The sequence below is a fragment of the Hevea brasiliensis genome, chromosome 2, assembly GCF_030052815.1.
Source record: "Hevea brasiliensis isolate MT/VB/25A 57/8 chromosome 2, ASM3005281v1, whole genome shotgun sequence".
Lineage (NCBI taxonomy): Eukaryota > Viridiplantae > Streptophyta > Magnoliopsida > Malpighiales > Euphorbiaceae > Hevea > Hevea brasiliensis.
The window spans coordinates 101,143,746-101,166,056 of NC_079494.1; positions in this window are offsets into that span (position 1 = coordinate 101,143,746).

Consider the following 22,311-nt stretch of genomic DNA (forward strand, 5'->3'; position numbering starts at 1 on the left):
AGAGTCACCTCACATCTGCACTGCATATGGTAGGACATTAGGACTATAGGTGGCCCTTTTGTATTTTGCATTTTGTATTAGTTTGGATTGTAACTATAAACTCCTGTAATTATGTATTAATGTAAATATATAAAATTTCATATTATTGAGATTTTCTGCATTATTTATGTTGATAAATGAAATGTTGAGAATTATTTGTGAATATGCTTCAAGTGATGAAGTGAACAGAAAAGTTTTGAAAATAATATCGTGATTGTGATTGAGATTGAGATTTTGAGATTGACTTGAATATATATAATGGAGTTTGGATTTGGAAATTATTTTGGAAGTGTTTTTAAACAGGTTCAGAAGAACTGTTTTTCCAATTTACACCAAGACTACTGGATTTTTATAAAATTTGCGAATAAATTCAGATTTATCAAAATTGAAAATAAATGAATTATAAATGGATAAATTGTAATAGAAACATAAATTGATGCTCCGGCACACTGAGTGGCATAACTTGCTCGGCTATACTGTAGACGGGTAAGGGGTGTCACATCTCACGAATTCCTCTTAGTTAACTTTGAAGTCCCTCAATTGCCAGCGTTTTAAACAACCCTCTGAAGAGTCTTTGTGTTATGGTAACATATTGCCCCCCTTGACTTTGAGCACCCTTATTTCAACATTATCTCTAACTAGGAGCGCCCTTTAAGGTTTTCAAACTAGGAGCGCCCTTTCAGGTTTTCACTCATAGATTTTTTTTTTTTAAACTCTCTGTTTCAGGGCGCCCTTCTAAGTTTTCACCTTTCGCTCATTTTGCAGAAAGCGCCCTTATGGGTTTTCGTCTTCTTTATCACATTTTAATAGGGGCGCCTTTTTAGGTTTTCACTCCTACTTTTTTTTTTATGCATAATATTTTTTCACAGCATCTGCATTTACTGGCCTTGGTAATTCCTCCCCATCCATGTGAGTTAAGATTAGGGCACCGCTGGAAAATGCCTTCTTAACCACATAAGGCCCTTCGTAAGTTGGTGACCATTTGCCCCAGGAATCTCTTTGATTTGGGAGCATCTTCTTCAAAACTAAATCTCCTGGTTGGAATTCACGCGTGCGTATGTTCTTGTCAAACGCTATGGCCATCCTTCTTTGATATAACTGCCCGTGACATACTGCTACTAATCTTTACTCATCAATCAAATTCAACTGATCTATCCTTGATTGAACCTATTTAGTCTCATCTAACCCTGCCTCCTTTATAATCCTCAAACAGGGAATCTCCACTTCTATAGGTAAGGCAGCTTCCATCCCATAGACTAGTGAGTATGGGGTTGTCCCAGTTGATGTCCTCACTGTGGTTCGATAGGCAAAAAGGGCAAATGGAAGCATATCGTGCCAATCTTTATATGTGATAGTCATCTTTTCAATTGTTTGTTTGAGATTCTTGTTGGCAGCTTCTACAGCTCCATTCATCTAGGGTCGGTAAGGTGATGAGTTGAGATGACGTATCTTATACTGGTTACACAACTTTTGAACATTCGGGCATTCAGATTCTTACCATCGTTAGTGACAATTTCATTGGGAAGGCCGTATCTACAGATAATGTTATCCTTGAAGAACCTCAAAAATGTGTTTTGAGTGATGTGGGCATACGAGGTTGCTTCAACCCATTTAGTAAAATAATCAATGGCCACCAAAATGAACCTATGTCCATTGGATGCCTTCGGATTGATTGGACCAATAACATCAATGCCCCACATTGCAAATGGCCATGGAGCGACAAAGTTATAGAGTTGATGAGGTGGAACGGTTATCCGGTCAGCGTAGATTTGGCACTTATGGCATTTTCAGAAATATTCAATGCAATCCCTTTCCAAAGTAGTCTAAAAGTATCCTCGCCTCAAGATTTGCTTGGCTATCATGTGTCCATTGCTATGAGTAGCACAGTTCCCTTCATGGGTTTCAAAAAGAATCCTCCTTGCCTCTTTTGCATCCACGCACCTTAGTAATTTACCATTAAAGCTTCTCTTGTATAGGATTTTGCCATTGGGGAAGTATCCTGGTACTAATCTTCTGATAATCCTTTTTTCATTTCTATTTGCTCTAGAGGGATATTCCCCAACTTTGATGTACATCCGAATGTCATGATACTAGGGGTTACCATCTATTTCTTCTTCAATCATAAAGCAGTATACTGGTTCGCTTCTTGCCTTAATTTGTAATAATTGTGTTATCTGCCCCTCCTCCATCTGAGTCATCACAGCTAAAGTAGCTAAGGCATCAGTGAATTAGTTTTTGTCATGACTTTGGTGAGTGAAGGAGATTTGTTCAAATTCCTTAATCAGCTCAAGGAGATATTTCTGGCACGGGATCACTTTTGGGTCTCTAGTCTACCATTCTCCCTTGCCTTGATAAATGATCAAAGCCGAATCCCCATACACTTCCAATTTCCTTACCTTCATTTCAATTCACTCACACAGACTTCGTACTCTGCCACATTATTGGTACAGTCAAACTTTAGCTTGACAGCTATCAGGAAATGTTTCCCATCTGAGGATACTAGCACTGCCCTAATCCCATTACTGGATAGATTAACTACCCAGTCGAAATACATCTCCCACACATCATCTTGCCCCTCAACATCGCTGCCTATTGCATTAATATGTTCATTTAGGAATTCAAAATCCAAAAGCCTAATAATCGTCAATTTGATTTTCTACCAAGAGATCTGCTATCACGCTTCCTTTTACTGCCTTTCTTGTCATATAGACAATGTCATATTGAGAAAGTATGACCTGCCACTTCGCTATTCTTCTAGGTATGAATGAGCTTTCGAACACATACTTGATTGGATCCATCCTGGAGATGAGCCACATTTTGTGATTCAACATATAGTGCTTGAGTCGATTTGCTGTCCATGCTAATGCACAACAGGTCTTTTCTAGGAATGAGTACCTTGACTCGTATTCATTGAACTTCTTGCTTAAATAATAAATGACTATTTCTTTTCTCCCGATTTTATCATGTTGCCCCAGAACACAACCCATTGAGCTTTGCTGAACTACCATATATAAAATTAACGGTCTGCCCGTCATTGGAGGAACTAATACAGGTGGGTTTGACAAATACTACTTAATCTTTTCAAAGGCTTCTTGACAAGTTTCATCCCACTTCACGATACTATTCTTCTTTAGCAATTTGAAAATAGGCTCAGCCTTAGCAGTGAGATTAGAGATGAATATTGAAATATAATTTAGTTTTCCCAAAAAACTACACACATCCTCTTTTTGTCTTTGGGAACGACATTTCTTGAATGGCTTGAATTTTGTCTGGGTTTACTTCTATTCCTTTCTCACTGACTATAAATCCTAACAATTTTTTTGATCTTGCCCCAAACACACATTTTGCCGGGTTTAGTTTTAATTGATACTTCTTTAGCCTTTCGAATACCTTTCTTAACAATTGTACATGGCTTTCAGTTCCCCTAGACTTAATGATCATATCATTCACGTAAACCTCGACTTCCTTATACATCATATCATGGAATAATGTGACCATGGCATATTGGTAAGTAGCTTCAACATTCCTTAATCTGAAGGGCATTACACGGCAGCAAAATACTACCCACAGGGTGATGAAGGTAGTCTTCTCCTTGTCCTCTTCATCCATCAAGATTTGATTATATCCCGAGGCTCCATCAGTACATGGGCACCTCCCTAATCTTACTGCGGTATCCACTAGCACATTTATATGTGGGAGAGGAAAATCATCTTTCAAACTTGCCATATTGAGGTCCCTGTAATCGACACATACTCTTACTGTCACACCTTACCCCTCCGTAAGGCATAACATGATCCCGTAGAATACTTAATGAACTACCGAACTTCACCTACCGATAACTCATTAAGTACCCTACAAGGGATTTTAAAACGATTTTCTTACATTTTGGAAGTGGTGAGCATTTTGATGAGAATTAAAAATCATTTATTCAAACTTTAATACTAGTAAAAATTTTGTCCATTTTAAATTTTGTCGCAAATTTTATAAAAATTTTGTGAGTTCATTTGTTTTTGGAGAAAACCGTTCTTCAAATACCTGAGAAAAACACTCCCAAAAAAGTTTCACAACTCCCAACCTCCAATAATTCACAATTCAACTCAAATCAATTCATTCCAAAACAGTTCCATAATTCAAATCAAATTTGTCAACTCAGAATATTTAATAATTCCATTCACAAAACATAAAGCAGGAAATTCATATGTACAAATATTAAATTTACAGAAGAAAATCCAAAATAATATTATTACAATTTATTTACAACTGCTCGACTTTATATTGATACATACAATATTTCTATATTTACATCAAAATTTATCTACAAGGGCATAAAATAATACCCGTACAAAAGATCAATGTAATTCTCGATTTAATCGCAGCTCACTCTGCTGCTTTTTCCTTGCTCTTATCTGCGACAGCAAAATAAGCCATCGCTGAGTATAAAAATACTCAGTGGTGCATAATAAAAATTTAAAATGCAATAAATAAATCATTCATTGCCAAACACAATTCAAATGTTTCTCAATCACATTTCAATAATGATCAAAGTTCATAATAACTCCATTTTGTCAAATAATCCATTAAACACAGTTAGTCAAACAATTTCATAAACACAGTGTTGCCAAAGTCATACACAACTTAAGCCATGACACAAAATTTCCGATCAATGCCGCGTTGTACACCACGACAAAGCAATCTCAACCCCATTCATCGAAATCAATGAGGGAGGTGGCTAGCTAGCTAATGAGTACTCATCCGATCTACAACCTCAATCGCAAGCGGAGAGGGAGGAAAATAAACGATCTCAACCCCATAAATGGAGGAGGAAATGTGATACTGTCATGCTAAGTGTGAATCCAAAATCAATTTAAAACAATTATTTTCAATAATTAATGAGAGATCCCAAATAATTTTCAAAGTCATTTTTGTAGTCACAAAGTGGCAACACAATTAAATAACACAGCGACTTCATAAAGTATAGCAATTCAAATTTTCAATTGGAAAACAATTACATAAATTTATTGTGCACAAACCTGACTGGAGTCGCCTCTAGGCCTTGACTGAGTCTTTAAGGGCTTCCAAGTCTTTTTCAGCTGAAACACACAATTTCACAGTGTTTCAGTACCATAACTTAGCATAAATCCAAAAATAAATTTCACTTCATTTTAACTAGCTCTATTGCGTTAAATTCAACGTTCTCGAAGTTTTTGTGTTTCGGATTACTATTCACTACACTATTCAAGTCAAATTGTTGACTTTTTAAGGCATAATAGGTATGGGAACTCCAACTTCACCCACATACCACATTTTGGTCATTAAACTTGTTGGTTTTGGTCATTTTCTCAAAGCTTAGGTCATTTTGGCGAAATTGCCAATTTTCGGTTTTGGTGCTCCGAAGTTGCACTGTTCCATTGGTCAATCTAATGTTGGAATTTGGCAAAACTTCCTTCATAGAAAATATTCCTTATTGTCTTAAGTGTATTCTCATTTTTAGATCACCCCAATCGGAGTTTTTTGGCTCAAGTTATAGCCAAAATACAATTACTGTTCACGTGCACTGTTCATGTTGAGATTTTGGTTCTGGTAGATTTTTTGTTCAATTTTGTTCAGTAATTTGATCAAGTTAAGTTCATAATTTGGTCTAACTTTCTTCATATGAAATGTTCTACTATGTCTTAGGTTTCCATCGGTTCAAGAATCACCTAAATCAGAGTTTTCTAGAGAGAGTTATAGCCATTGGAACTTTACTGCTCAATGGAAATTCTGCAGAGTTGCAGGTTCAATAACTCAACTTTTCTCAATAATTTGAATGGGTTAATGGCATAATTTGGGTTGGTCTTCTTCATGAAATTTTTAGGTCTATATCTCATCTAATCACTGGTAAAATTTTAGGTCATTTTGACCTTCCTAGCTCGAGTTATGACCAAATGAAGCGATTCGTTCATTTGGTCAGTTAATCTTGATGGCAGCCTGCTCTCATTTCACTTTGGTCAATTGGTTCACTAAGTTTTGGTCAGTTTTTGGGCATGGTTCCTTAATGAAAATTGTGCCCTTTTATGTCTATTTTCATCCCCAATTGGTGGCATATCAATTGGGCTTGTAAAATTCCCGTTTTGATCCTTCAAAGTAGGTTTGGTCATGCTGCCAGCAGCATGACCAATTGACCTACGAATTTGTCTTCCATTCTAACAATTCCCATACATTTCCTTTGGTCATTATTGACCATTTTTCAGTCCACAATTGGTCAAAGATATCATTTATGCATTTCTCCAAAATTTGGTTCACAAACCCTAACATTCAAACCCTAATCTCACTAATTCATTGTATTTAACTACATTAATGGTTTTAATGCTAATCATTCAACTAGTTAAGGTTTCTACACTCATTCAAACTCATTAAATTCATGCAATTCATACTCTCTTCAACCAGACCAAAATTTCAGCAATGGTCCTTCCCCCATATTTGTTTCATTTAATCAAGTTCTAAGCTCTCTTTCACAACTAATTATGCATTTAAAGAAGTAAAATGGTAAGTTAGCACACTAACCTCAACTTAAACACCAATTCTTCAATTCCTCTCCTCCTTTCTTCTTTCTTTCTTGTTCTTAAGTTGAGATTGCAAGGTCTAGTGAAGTTTTTAGGGGAGTTATGTTGATTAAGTGGAGAAAATCAAGCTTAATTGTAAGCTTAAATGGAAGAATTCCATGGAGATGAGAGGGAGAAGGTGGGGCGGCAAACCAAGGGAAGAAGAAGACACTTTTCTAATTTTTTTTTTGTTTTATTTTCTTTAGTCTTATCCCCTTTTAGAAGACCAAAAATCCCATTTAATAAATAATTTAATTAATTCTTTATGATGATGTCATCACCTTTGACTTTTTCATCTTCTTTTTTTTTTTTTTTTTTTTTTTCTATTAGTTCTTTAATTTAATTCTCGCTTCCGAAATTCCCTTTTCTCTGATTTTATTTGACAGTTAGGTCAGGAGTCAGCTCTCGGGGTCAATTGACCAAATTGCCCCTCGCCGGTTCATCCCGGTTTGCAAATAATTCCATATTTCTTCCGGCTCCCTGACCTAATTATTTGACTGACTTAACAGTTCTTTTTCATGATTTTCTCTTTTCCACTGTGTTCATAAGGGTCCTAAGGACAGCAACGTCACTTTTTACGGTTCGAAATTTGAGTTTAAAATGACTTCGCAGTTGTTCCCGAGGAGGTCACTCATCGCTGTGACTCTCGGCTCGTTTAACCTCTTATGTTCTGTTTTTCTTATTTATAGTTAACTAATTAAACATTACTAATTATTTGTGTTTATGGCTTCTCAAGTTGTCTTAAGTGTGGCCCTAATCCCATTAATTGTCCGGACCGACACCGGTGACCGGAACAGTGAAATATACCAGGCTATACAAATAGGGGTGTTACAATTCTCCCCCCCTTAAATAAATTTTGTCTCGAAATTTTACCTGGTATCAATCTCTGAACAGTTGTGGATGTTGTCTCCTCATGTCCTCCTCTCGTTCCCAAGTAGCTTCTTGGCCTGAATGATGGTTCCACAGCACTTTTACCAATGGTATTTGCTTGTTCCGTAGCTGCTTCACCTCATAAGCCAGAATCTTTATGGGTTCTTCTTCATATGTGAGGTTTGGATTCACTTCTATTTCTTCTACTGGTAGTACATGAGATGGGTCTAATCGATACCTCCTCAACATAGACACATGGAAGACATTATGTATCTTCTCCAACTCTGGAGGTAGTGCCAACCGATATGCCAAAGGACCCACTCTTTCTAATACCTCATATGGCCCGATAAAACGAGGACTTAGTTTCCCCTTTCTGCCGAATCTCATAATCCTCTTCCAGGGCAAAACCTTGAGGAAAACTTTCTCACCCACTGCATACTCAATATCCCTTCTTTTCAAATCAACATAGGACTTTTGACGGTTAGATGCAGCTTTAAGTCGACCTCTAATCACCCGGATTTTCTCTTCAGTTTGTTGAACAATTTCGGTCCAATCATTTTTCTTTCACCCACGTCATCCCAACACAATGGGGTTCTACATTTTCTGCCATACAAAGCTTCATATGGAGGCATCCCAATGCTTGATTGGTAGCTGTTGTTGTAAGCAAACTCAATCAAAGGTAAGTGTGTATCCCAACTACCCTCAAACTCAATCACACAAGCCCGTAGCATGTCCTCCAAAATCTGAATTACCCTCTCAGACTGGCCATCTGTCTGTGGGTGGAATGCAGTACTGAAGTTCAATCTAATTCCTAGGGCTCTCTGAAGACTACCCCAGAATCTAGAAGTGAACCTAGGATCTGCATGCGATATGATAGAATCGGCACTCCATGCAGTCTCACAATCTCATCGATGTACAATCTGGCCAATCTGTCCAAACTGTAGTCCATTTGGACTGACAGAAAATGAGCAAACTTAGTTAGTCTGTCAATAATGACCCATACTGCATCATGACTCTTCTGTGTCTTTGGAAGTCCCATTACAAAATCCATCGTTATTCTTTCCCATTTCCATTTCGGCACTGGTAGTGGATGCAACAACCCAGTTGGTACTTGATGCTCTGCCTTTACTTGCTGACAAGTTAGGCATTTTGATACAAACTCTGCTACATCTCTCTTCATACCCATCCACCAGTAATGCTCCTTTAGCCCTCTATACATTTTTGTACTACCAGGGTGCATAGCAAAAGGAGACTCATGTGCTTCCTTCAAAATGATCTGCCTCAAATTAACATCATTAGGAACACACATTCTGCCTTGGTGTAGTAGTAAACCATCATCTCTGATTGAGAACTCTGGTTTCTTACCCTGCTGGACTTCTTCCATCAGCTTCTGATACTTTTGATCATTCTGAGCAGCCATTCTAATCTGATCAATCAACACTGGCTGTACATGCCATGCAACTGCTGTCTGCTCCTCATCATTAATCTCTAAACTAGCATGTAATGATCTCAACTCATGTATCAAAGACAAAGGAGTAACTTGTAGACTTGCCATAGTCTTGCGACTTAGGGCGTCAGCCACAACATTAGCTTTCCCTGGCTGATAGTCTATCAGACAATCATAGTCTTTTATCAACTCTAACCATCTCCTCTGTCTCAAATTCAACTCTTTCTGGATGCCCAAATACTTCAAACTCTTATGATCTGTGTAGATGTAACATTTCTCTCCATACAAATAATGTCTCCAGATCTTAAGAGCAAACACAATTGCTGCAAGCTCCAAATCATGTGTTGGATAGTTCCTCGCATGCGGTTTTAGCTGGCGTGATGCATAGGCAATGACATTTTGATCTTGTATCAACACACAACCTAACCCGTTGTGAGAAACATCGTTGTAAACTGTATATTCTTTACCCGGTGTGGGTAAAGTCAGGACTGGAGCCTCTGTCAAACATCTCTTCAATTCATCAAAACTTTTATGGCATTTGTCCGTCCACTGAAATTTCACATCCTTTCTAAGTAGCTTGGTCAATGGAGATGCCAACATGGAGAATCCTTTCACAAATCGACGGTAGTATCCAGCTAAACCTAGAAAACTGCAAATCTCTATGACATTTTTGGGTAGCTTCCAATTAAGGACAGCTTCAATCTTGCTAGGATCTACCTTAATACGCTCTTCTGTAACTACATGCCCCAAAAAGGATATCTCCTTCAGCTAAAATTCACATTTCGACAATTTGGCGTATAGCTGTTTCTCCCTCAAAGTCTGCAGTACAATCCGCAGATGTCTATCATGCTCTTCTGCATTCCTCGAATAGACCAATATATCATCAATAAATACCACAACAAACTGGTCGAGGTATGGTCTGAAGATAGTGTTCATCATATCCATAAAAGCAGCCAGAGCATTAGTTAACCCGAATGGCATGACCAAGAACTCGTAATGGCCATAACGGGTTCTGAAGGCAGTTTTAGCAATACTCTGCTCTTGTACTTTCAGCTGATAATAACCTGATCTCAGGTCAATTTTGGAGAATACAGCTGCACCCCTTAACTGATCAAACAAGTCATCAATGCGGGGTAATGGATATTTGTTCTTTATTGTCACCTTATTCAACTGCCGATAGTCAATACACAAATGGAGAGTGCCATCTTTCTTCTTTACAAACAACACTGGCGCTCCCCAAGGTGACACACTAGGGCGGATAAAGCCCTTGTCAAGCAATTCTTGCAATTGCACTTTCAATTCTTTCAATTCTGCTGGTGCCATTCTGTATGGTGTTATGGAGATTGGGTCCACACCAGGCATAACATCAATTTCAAACTGCACTTCTTTTTCTGGAGGTAATCTTGGCAATTCATCAGGAAACACATCCGGAAAGTCACATACAGTAGGAATGTCCCTCAGTGTTGGACTCCCCACTTGGGTGTCTATCACATGTGCCAAGTACGCCTCACACCCTTTTCTAATCATTTTTCTGGCCAATGCAGCTGAAATGATGTTTGAAGGTAATAACTGCCTCTCCCCATGTATTACTACATCACCATACTGAGGAAAACCAAAAGTGATCGTTTTCGCCATACCAATCATGGCATGATGCCTGGCTAACCAATCCATGCCCAAGATAATGTCATAATCTCTGAAGGGCATTTCAATTAAATCAGATAGAAAAGTGTGTCCTTGGAGCACCAAAGGACAATCTCTATATAGCCTATTTACCCTGACCTCCTAGCCTAATGGACTAGTTACTAGCACATCATAGTCCATTGGTACACACTGAATAGCAGTAGAACACATCACACTAGCACTAACATACGAATGTGTGGAGCCAGGATCAAATAACACATACACATCTTGGTCAAGGATGGAGAAAATACCAGCTACAACATCTGATGTTTCAGCCTCTTCCCTTTGACGCATGGTATACACTCTAACTGGTGCGCCACTGGATGCTGGCTGGTTAACAGTGCTCTAACTTCCAGGGGTGTTACCAATACCCCTACCTCTGCCGCTACCTCTAGCAACTGACGGTGACCCTCTAGGTGCAGAGACTTGGGTTGATCCTTCAGATGTGGCAAAAGATCCAGACCGGCGCGGACTAGTGCAATCCTTAGCGAAATATCCACTTCCTCCACAGTTAAAACATGCACCAGTAGCCTTGAAACAAACCCACCATGAGTTCTACCACACGTTTCACACTGCCGGACCGATAGAGATCCTCGAGAAGCTTGTTGGGTCGGCTGACCAGACCGAGGTGGTCTTTGGCCAGAAAATTTGCCTCTGCCTCTACGGGAGCTAGATCCCCTAAACTGTTTCCTCTTGCCAGAACCACTTTCAGATGCTTGTCCAGTAGTCTTTTCAGCCTTCTCTTTCTCTTGTGAACCCTTCTTCACTGCCCCATCGGATTCTATCCTTTCTAATTCCAAGGCTTGTGAGATCAATTCAGCAAAATTCTGATGTCTGAAACCCACAACTTGCATTCTCAGACTCTGCCTTAGCCCGGACTCAAACCTCTTGCATCTGTCTCTGGGGGTGGAGACTAAGCTTCCAGCATAGTGGCTTAGCCTTGAGAAGTCTCTCTCATACTCTACTACAGTTCGGTCCCCTTGTTTCAAACTCAAGAATTCTTGCAACTTCATATCCACATATGCATCGGGAACCCATTTCTGCCTGAATTCCCTCAGGAAGTCTGTCCATGTCAGCACAGGTGGCTCAACCAGGTTGTGGGGGATGGTCTTCCACCATTCATATGCATCCCCTTGTAGAAGAGATACTAAATACTCGAACTTTAGCTCTTCTGTACATTGCAGCTATCTGAAAACCCGTTCCATTCTTTCCAACCATTGTTTTGGCTCCAGTGGATCCACAGTGCCTTTAAACTCGGTGGCCCCAAATTTCATCAGTTTTTCATATTGCCGAGCTGAGGGCTGTGGTTGTGCTACAGGTACTGGCATCTGAGCTTGGGGTGGCACATTACCCACCATTTGTTGAAAGAAGGCAGCCATCTGCTGCATAAATTGAGCAGGAAACTGCGGTGTTGGAGCAGGAGCTGGAGTGGCTGACCCACTCACATTCAGAGTGCCGGGCTTCCTTGAACCTCAGCCTCAACAGATTGTTCTTCGGAATGATCTCCTCCTTCCATTCCGTTTTTCACAATTTTCTACTTCCTGAGATCAAACACAAGGAGGTTGACCTCCGTTAGTGCATATTCATGATGTAAATATGTCATATGTATCAATTAAAGACACTTGAGCAGTTGTACTTATCAAAGAAATATTCACATGCATAGTCAAAATTTATTGAAAAACCATGCTCTGATACCACTAAAACATGTCACACCTTACCCCTCCGTAAGGCATAACATGATCCCATAGAATACTTAATGAACTACCGAACTTCACCTACCGATAACTCATTAAGTACCCTACAAGGGATTTTAAAATGATTTTCTTACATTTTGGAAGTGGTGAGCATTTTGATGAGAATTAAAAATCATTTATTCAAACTTTAATACTAGTAAAAATTTTGTCCATTTTAAATTTTGCTGCAAATTTTATAAAAATTTTGACAGAGTTCTGTTTGTTTTTGGAGAAAACCGTTCTTCAAATACCTGACAAAAACACTCCCAAAAATGTTTCACAACTCCCAACCTCCAATAATTCACAATTCAACTCAAATAAATTCATTTCAAAACAGTTCCACAATTCAAATCAAAGTTGTCAACTCAGAATATTTAATAATTCCATTCACAAAACATAAAGCAGGAAATTCATATGTACAAATATTAAATTTACAGAAGAAAATCCAAAATAATATTATTACAATTTATTTACAACTGCTCGACTTTATATTGATACATACAACATTTCTATATTTACATCAAAATTTATCTACAAGGGCATAAAATAATACCCGTACAAAAGATCAATGTAATCTCGATTTAATCGCAGCTCACTCTGCTGTTTTTTCCTTGCTCTTATCTGCGATAGCAAAATAAGCCATCGCTGAGTATAAAAATACTCAGTGGTGCACAATAAAAATTTAAAATGTAATAAATAAATCATTCATTGCCAAACACAATTCAAATGTTTCTCAATCACATTTCAATAATGATCAAAGTTCATAATAACACCATTTTGTCAAATAATCCATTAAACACAATTAGTCAAACAATTTCATAAACACAGTGTTGCCAAAGTCATACACAACTTAAGCCATGACACAAAATTTCCGATCAATGCCGCGTTGTACACCACGAAAAAGCAATCTCAACCCCATTCATCGAAATCAATGAGGGAGGTGGCTAGCTAGCTAATGAGTACTCATCCGATCTACAACCTCAACTGGCAAGCCAGAGAGGGAGGAAAATAAATGATCTCAACCCCATAAATGGAGGAGGAAATGTGATACTGTCATGCTAAGTGTGAATCCAAAATCAATTTAAAACAATTATTTTCAATAATTTATGAGAGATCCCAAACAATTTTCAAAGTCATTTTTGTAGTCACAAAGTGGCAACACAATTCATAAATAACACAGCGACTTCATAAAGTATAGCAATTCAAATTTTCAATTGGAAAACAATTACATAAATTTATTATAAGACAAACTGATCGAGTCGCCTCTAGGCCTTGACTCAGTCTTTAAGGGCTTCCAAGTCTTTTTCAGCTGAAACACACAATTTCACAGTGTTTCAGTACCATAACTTAGCATAAATCCAAAAATAAATTTCACTTTATTTTAACTAGCTCTATTGCGTTAAATTTGACGTTCTCGAAGTTTTTGTGTTTTGGATTACTATTCACTACACTATTCAAGTCAAATTGTTGACTTTTTAAGGCATAATAGGTATGGGAACTCCAACTTCACCCACATACCACATTTTGGTCATTAAACTTGTTGGTTTTGGTCATTTTCTCAAAGCTTAGGTCATTTTGGCGAAATTGCCAATTTTCGGTTTTGGTGCTCCGAAGTTGCACTGTTCTATTGGTCAATCTAATGTTGGAATTTGGCAAAACTTCCTTCATAGAAAATATTCCTTATTGTCTTAAGTGTATTCTCATTTTTAGATCACCCCAATCGGAGTTTTGTAGCTCAAGTTATAGCCAAAATACAATTTACGCTCACGTAATCGCTCATGCTGAGATTTTGGTTCTGGCAGATTTTTGGTCCAATTTTGTTCAGTAATTTGATCAAATTAAGTTCATAATTTGGTCTAACTTTCTTCATATGAAATGTTCTACTATGTCTTAGGTTTCTATCGGTTCAAGAATCACCTAAATCAGAGTTTTCTAGAGAGAGTTATAGCCATTGGAACTTTACTGCTCAATGGCAATTCTGCAGAGTTGCAGGTTCAATAACTCAACTTTGCTCAATAATTTGAATGGTTTAATGGCATAATTTGGGTTGGTGTTCTTCATGAAAGTTTTAGGTCTATATCTCATCTAATCACTAGTAAAATTCCAGGTCATTTTGACCTTTCTAGCTTGAGTTATGATCAGTTTGGTGCAGTGGCAGCCTGCTCTCATTTCACTTTGGTCAATTGGTTCACTAAGTTTTGGTCAGTTTTTGGGCATGGTTCCTTAATGAAAATTGTGCCCTTTTATGTCTATTTTCATCTCCAATTGGTGGCATATCAATTGGACTTGTAAAATTCTGTTTTGATCCTTCAAAGTAGGTTTGGTCATGCTGCCAGCAGCATGACCAATTGACCTACGAATTTGTCTTCCATTCTAACAATTCCCATACATTTCCTTTGGTCATTATTGACCATTTTTCAGTCCACAATTGGTCAAAGATATCATTTATGCATTTCTCCAAAATTTGGTTCACAAACCCTAACATTCAAACCCTAATCTCACTAATTCATTGTATTTAACTACATTAATGGTTTTAATGTTAATCATTCAACTAGTTAAGGTTTCTACACTCATTCAAACTCATTAAATTCATGCAATTCATACTCCCTTCAACCAGACCAAAATTTCAGCAATGGTCCTTCCCCCATATTTGTTTCATTTAATCAAGTTCTAAGGTCTCTTTCACAACTAATTATGCATTTAAAGAAGTAAAATGGTAAGTTAGCACACTAACCTCAACTTAAACACCAATTCTTCAATTCCTCTCCTCCTTTCTTCTTTCTTTCTTGTTCTTAAGTTGAGATTGCAAGGTCTAGTGAAGTTTTTAGGGGAGTTATGTTGATTAAGTGGAGAAAATCAAGCTTAATTGTAAGCTTAAATGGAAGAATTCCATGGAGATGAGAGGGAGAAGGTGGGGCGGCAAACCAAGGGAAGAAGAAGACACTTTTCTAATTTTTTTTTTGTTTTATTTTCTTTAGTCTTATCCCCTTTTAGAAGACCAAAAATCCCATTTAATAAATAATTTAATTAATTCTTTATGATGATGTCATCACCTTTGACTTTTCCATCTTCTTTTTTTTTTTTTTTTCTATTAGTTCTTTAATTTAATTCTCGCTTTCGAAATTCCCTTTTCTCCGATTTTATTTGACAGTTAGGTCAGGAGTCAGCTCTCGGGGTCAATTGACCAAATTGCCCCTCGCCGGTTCATCCCGGTTTGCAAATAATTCCATATTTCTTCCGGCTCCCTGACCTAATTATTTGAATGACTTAACAGTTTTTTTTCGTGATTTTCTCTTTTCCACTGTGTTCATAAGGGTCCTAAGAACCGCAGCGTCACTTTTTACGGTTCGAAATTTGAGTTTAAAATGACTTCGCAGTCGTTCCCGAGGAGGTTACTCATCGCTGTGACTCTCGGCTCGTTTAACCTCTTATGTTCTGTTTTTCTTATTTATAGTTAACTAATTAAACATTACTAATTATTTGTGTTTATGGCTTCTCAAGCTGTCTTAAGTGTGGCCCTAATCCCATTAATTGTCCGGACCGACACCGGTCACCGTAATAGTGAAATATACCAGGCTATACAAATAGGGGTGTTACACTTACCCTACCATCTTTCTTTATTATTGGGACAACATTAGCTATCCACTCAGGATACTTTACCACCTCCAGGAATCTGGCATCGTATTATTTTTTAACTTCATCCCTAAGCTTGAGCAACGTGTTAGGGTTCATTCTTCTTAGTTTCTGCTTCACTGGGACTATTTCCGAAATTAGGGGGATCTTATGTGTCACTATTTATGGATCTAGACTTGGCATATCATCATAACTCCATGAGAATACGTCAATGAATTCCTTCAGCAGTTGGATCATGCCTTATAACTTTTCATTATTTACAATTTTGAGCTCCTTTTTATTTTCTTCAATCCCTAAATTTAAGGTGCTCATTTCATCTCCACAGGGCACTAGAGTGGGTTCATTTACTTCCATTTGCTCTTTCAACTGCATAGACTTTTCCTTAAAATCATTTATGTCTACAGCAATTGTGGGACTTTCAAAGTTAACATAGGGAATTTCAGATTTAATTGAATTATTATGTCTTGATTGATTAATAGTCCTAAGGGAATGAAAATGGAGTATTTTAAAGGATGAAATTTAATGATGGACTTTTAAAAGAATATATTGGATACAAAATTTGGAAAATGCACTATTAATTTATTAATGTTCTATCATAAAAAAAGGTCTATTTACAGAATCACACTTGTCACCACGAACGGAGTGATCAAGTGCTCGTAACAAAATATACTTTACTAAAAAAATAGCATAGGGATATCCTCGGCTTCCTAATTATCTAGCTCTTCGCTCTCTGGGATTAGCGGAATCAGCACCTCGAGCGTAGGATTTAGCTACAAAATATTCATAGATAGCTCTGAGGGATATTTTTCACCTTCTTCCTCTGTATTTTCAATGATTGGCCTTGCAAAAACATTTGCAATTTTATGGACGCTCTTCATCTTCCTGAGTGATTTGTCAAATCTCTGATCCCGAAGCATGTTTCTCATCCAAAACCTTCCATCTATTAGAGCGTCCTCCTCATATCCTAACTCCGAATGACCATTCCTTTGAGTAGGCATTACAAGTTCAACAATCCCTTGTAATGTGATGCCTAATCCCTTGCCTTCTTTATAACCAATTTTCAGCATCACTTTTGTGACCATAGCTACGGCTCCCCCATTATTTAAAGTGGTTCCTTACAATTCCAATGCTTGAAATAAACTTTTCAAGGATTGCTCAGTTGCCTCAATGTAAGGAATTGATTGGGGCTTCGTAACTAGCATGGCTTCCTCTCTTCTCACTGTGATGATTTTACCATTTATGACATACTTGATCCTTTGGTGTAGAGTTGAGGGCACTGCATTAGTTGAATGGATCCAAGGTCTTCCTAACAGTTCAATATCCATTACCTGTAATGTGACATTAAAAGTACATGCCTTGATCTGAAGTGGCAACTCGATATCTCCCAATACATTCCTCTTTGTACCATCAAATGCCCTTACTATCATAGTACTTTGGCATACAGCAGATGAGTTAACTGGGAGTCTTGCCAAAGTTGCATTAGGTAACACATTGAGCGTCAAGCCATTGTCAATTAAAACTTTAGTAACCATACATCCTTTACACTTGATTGTCACATGAAGAGCCTTGGTGTGCTTCAAGCCCACCGGGTCTATTTCGTCTTCTGAGAAAGTGACAAAATTAGATGCCTAGATCTGTCCCACTATCTTCTTAAATTGTCCCAATGTGATGTCGGGAGTCACAAAGGCCTAGTTTAGAACACTCTGTAAGGCATTGCGATGCACTTCTGAGCTCAGTATCAGTGACAGCAAAGAGATTCTGGCAAGTATCTTTCTTAATTATTTAATCACGTTATATTCACTCTGTTTCATAATTTGCAATAACAGTTCATCTTCTTCCTTCTTTTCATTGGACTCTCATTTCTCAACCTCTGTGGCCCGTTTTCCACATTTCCGGTGACTCTCCCATCTTGGCTTTCCCATTCTTCTTTTCTACTTCATCAGTACCATAGCACCTTCCACTCCTAGTGATGAATTCTATCTCTTGATCAGGCAGAGGTGGGTCATCAATTGAAGCTGGTTTTTATGTCGATTGGAGGGCAATGTCATTAGTGGGGTGAGAGGGTCCCATAAAAGTCATTTTAAAATGGGCATGGGGGGTGAAACATGGTTTGGGGGTAGTGACGGGTTGAGTGTAGGCATGGTTGAGAGTAGGAGTGAAAGTACTGCTGGATGCACTCTGTGTAAAAACTTGGAAGTTATAATTTCAAGGAACGGCATGGATATTGGTGATTGGAAGCTGGGGTGGTGTTCTGATAACCGTCCTTGGGGGCCCTGGTAGTGTCAGTGTCGTAGGAGCAGAGAAAATCACTATTGGAGTAGAGCCTGAGATGTCTTCGCCATATCTAGCTGTATTTACTTCCTTCTCTTCTTTTGACTTTCGTTGACATCTCAAAATCCTGAGCGATAACATTCTCAGAACTTTTTTGTAACACCCCTACATTAAGTAGTGCGTTATACTGTTTTAGTGATCGGTGCTTGTCCAGACAGTTAGGATGTCGGGAATTATACTTAAATGTTAGTGAAGAGAGATAAAATGATGAAATACATGATAAGAAAATACAAAAAAAATAGACAAAAAATAAGAGCAATGAGAAAGCTTCATGCAACCTTGATATATCATCTTCAACCTTAGGAACCAACCAGCCGAACCACTCCATTGGAAAACCTCCATAGCTGAATTGAGAAAGCTTCATGCAACCTTGATTTAGGCCTCCTGTCCACTTGGCTTCTTCATCAAAGCTTGCACACTCACCTTGGGTAGCATATTGGGAGCAAAAAGAAGGAGTTTTAGAGAAGATTTAACAAGCTTCAAAAATAGGTAAGTGCTTATTTTCAATTCTTGTTCATTAAAGTTGTAATTGAGGTTGTGGTAAGTTAGATTATGGAAGAATTTGAGGAATTTGATGAGTTATGGAGATGCTCCATTTTCGACATTTTCATGTTCATGGAAGTTTGGTTTAATTTTTCATGAAAATGGTGATTTAAAGGATTGATTAAAGTGCTTAAATGTGTAAGAGTGTAATTAGCATATATGTGTTTGAATTGAGTATTTGAACAATTGAATTTTGGAGTTTTTGGAAGGAATTGTGAGGGCTTTGTGAATTGAGCAATTCGGCAACATTGTGGTGCATTGAAGAGCATTTAATTTCATGAAAATTTTTGGCGAATTATGGTACCAAAGGTTGAGAAATACGTATGTAAATTATTGTTGGGAATTAGATGTGTTAATTAGGTATATTCATGTGTATGCATTGTTAAAATTGGACTTGTAATTCTAAGTTATAATTGGTGTATTAAGAATTGTTATATTCTACCCAAATTGACCATAATGTGATGTGATGAATGGTTGTGGTTTGGTACAAATCCAGAATGAGGTATAGGAAGTAAAATTATAACAAGTTGAATATGCATTGGTTGGGGTATGAGAATTGTGTTTAAGGGCAGTATACATTTTAAGCCATAAGTGAATTTGTGTGACCTCAATTAGTATTAAGCCAATTGAAGGCAAAACTAGACATAAAATAGGCCAAATTTCATGCAAAAATGTTGCCGAAATTCTATCCGGAAACTGCCCGTAAAATTGACCTAATCCAGAATTGCAAACTTGGTAACCCTAAAATCTGACCATATGAATAGTAGTCAATCTTTTGGCCATAACTCACTCAAAACAGGTCCAAATGACCTAAAATTTATACCGTTGGAAAGATTAGACATAGGGCTACATCTTTTGTGAAGATCACAGAACCCAGAAATGCCATTTACCAAGTCAATTTGCTTGCACAAGTTCAATCACAAAATCTGCTAGAATTGGATTGACCTAAAATTGACCTAACTTTGCATTAAAAATGCAATCTGTCTAACTTTAGTAAATTGACCATATCTTGATATATACAACTCAGAATGACTTGAAATTAGTGGCAAAATTCAATAAGACATAGACCTACAAATTTGCTTTTTTGACCAGAACCTAAAAACCAAGGGAAACAAGACATTTAGCTAGATCAATCTAGCATACAAAATTTGGAAATTTACCATTACTATACAATAAGGCCTTAGAAATAAAATTGGCAATAAATGCCAACTTGTGAGAATTATAAAATGTACTATATTAGCAACATATTAGAATTATTATGAGATGTGATATTAAAACACTGTAAATTGTGTGTTTCAGTTGAAAAGGATATTGAGAAGCATAAGGAACATTGAGTCAAGGCCTAGAGTCGACTCAAATCAGGTTTGTGCACAACATTTTAAATTCATTGTTTTTACTAAAAAGCTAATTGAATAAGAGTTATGAATAACTTTTTATTGTTTTGGCCTTGAAAATTTTATTTGAAAATTTGTGTGTTGCCTATGTTGTAAATAGTAATTTTGAGATAAAATGTGATTTGTGACTTGTATGAAATATTTAAATATTGTGATTTGAAATTGTTTTTTATTCACACTTAGCATGGCAATATCACTATGTTCCTCCTCCATTTATGGGGTGAGTTTGACTATATTCCTCCCTCTTTGGCTTGCCAGTCTAAGGTGAGTTTGGATGAGTATTCATATAGCTAGCTAGCCACCTCCCTCATTGATTTCGATTAGTGGAGTGAGTTTGCATTTTCGTGGTGTACAACTCGGCATTGATCGAAAATTTTGTGTCATGACCTAAGTTGTGTTATTGATTGGCAACATTGTGTTTATTAAATTGTTTAATCAAATTTGTGTTAGATGAGCTTTGAAAATTATGAAAAGAAATTGTGAAATATTTGAATGGTGATTTATCAATGGATGTTTATATTAAGCACTTTAAATTTTTATTGTGCACCACTGAGTAATGATTCTTTTACTGTACCAGATAGGGGCAAGGAGAAAGTAGCAGAGTGAGCTGCTATTGATAGGGTTGCAGTGCCTTTTTTATGTAAATAGTTTAGTTCATATATATTAATATAAAATTGAGCAATTGTACAGTAAATTATAATAATATTATCTTGTAGATTTTTATGTCTGTAAATTAAATTTGTGAATATACATTAAATATTTTAAATGTAATGTGTATGAATTATTTTGAAATCTTGAGATGACAATTTTGATTTGAATTGAGGATTTTGAATTTAATTGTTGTTGAGGATGTTTGTTTGAAAAATTTGGAGGTTGGGTTATGATTGAAACTTATTTGGAAGTGCTTTTTTACAGGTTTAAATTTTTGGTTTTCTCAATTACAGTCGGCACTCTGCCTAAATTTTTATAAAATTTGGGAAAATAGAAATTGTCAAACATTTTACTTAGTTTTTAAACTTCAGTTAAAAGTTTTTAATTCCTACAAAAAATGCTCGCCACCTTCAAAAAGGAATAGAATTATTTCAAAATCCCTTGTAGTATATTTAATGGGTTATCGGTAGGTGAAGTTCGGTAATTCATTAAGTATACTACGGGATCATGTTATGTGACACCCCTTACCCGTGTACAGTATATCTGAGTAAGCAATGTCACACGGTGTATCGGCACACTCTATTTTACCTTAATTAATTTTTATCATGGTTTTGAATACAATTTATGAAATATAATTCATTTAAGCCATTTATCGAAATTATAATTTATTTGAGGTTCCGAAAATTTTATAGAAAATCCGGCAGAGTACCGGCTAAAAATGGAGAAAACAGTTCTTCGGAACCTGTGAAAAACACTTCCTATATTCATATTCAATCATCTCAAACTCCAATATCAAAATCTCAACATTTTTCAATTTCATTTCTCAATCATTCATCTCATGTGATGGTCAAGTACAATTCACAGATAGATATTCACATTTTCCATTCACCAACACAGTTTTCATTATTTACATGAACATCAAAATACATTACATAGATCCAAATACATATGAGAAAATAAAAATTAGTTTACAAAATACCAAAATGCAACCTAGTGTCCTACCAATGCACTGTGGAGGGTGAGGTGACACGGACACTATGCAGAGCTGCAGGATGGACTCACCCAGTCTGCGGTCTACTGGGCTCACGATCAGTATCTCCAGAACCTACGCGTGGCAAAAGCAACGCGCTAAGCAATGATGCTTAGTGGTGCAATAATAAAATAAAAGAAAATAGCAGAAAATAAATATGTATTGAATGTATATGTCTTATTTGTTTTGCATTTGTTATATTCATTTATTTCGTTAACTTTGTCCATTTTCATTCATTTGGTTGCCCAAGTAACCTATACTAAACGACTGGACTGGATAAATGGGTAAACTGGCACTGGGTATCAAGTACCTCGGGCCGTCACACCATCGGTCACATATGTATCTCCCGGTGTGCAACAGAACAGCTAACAAGCTGTAA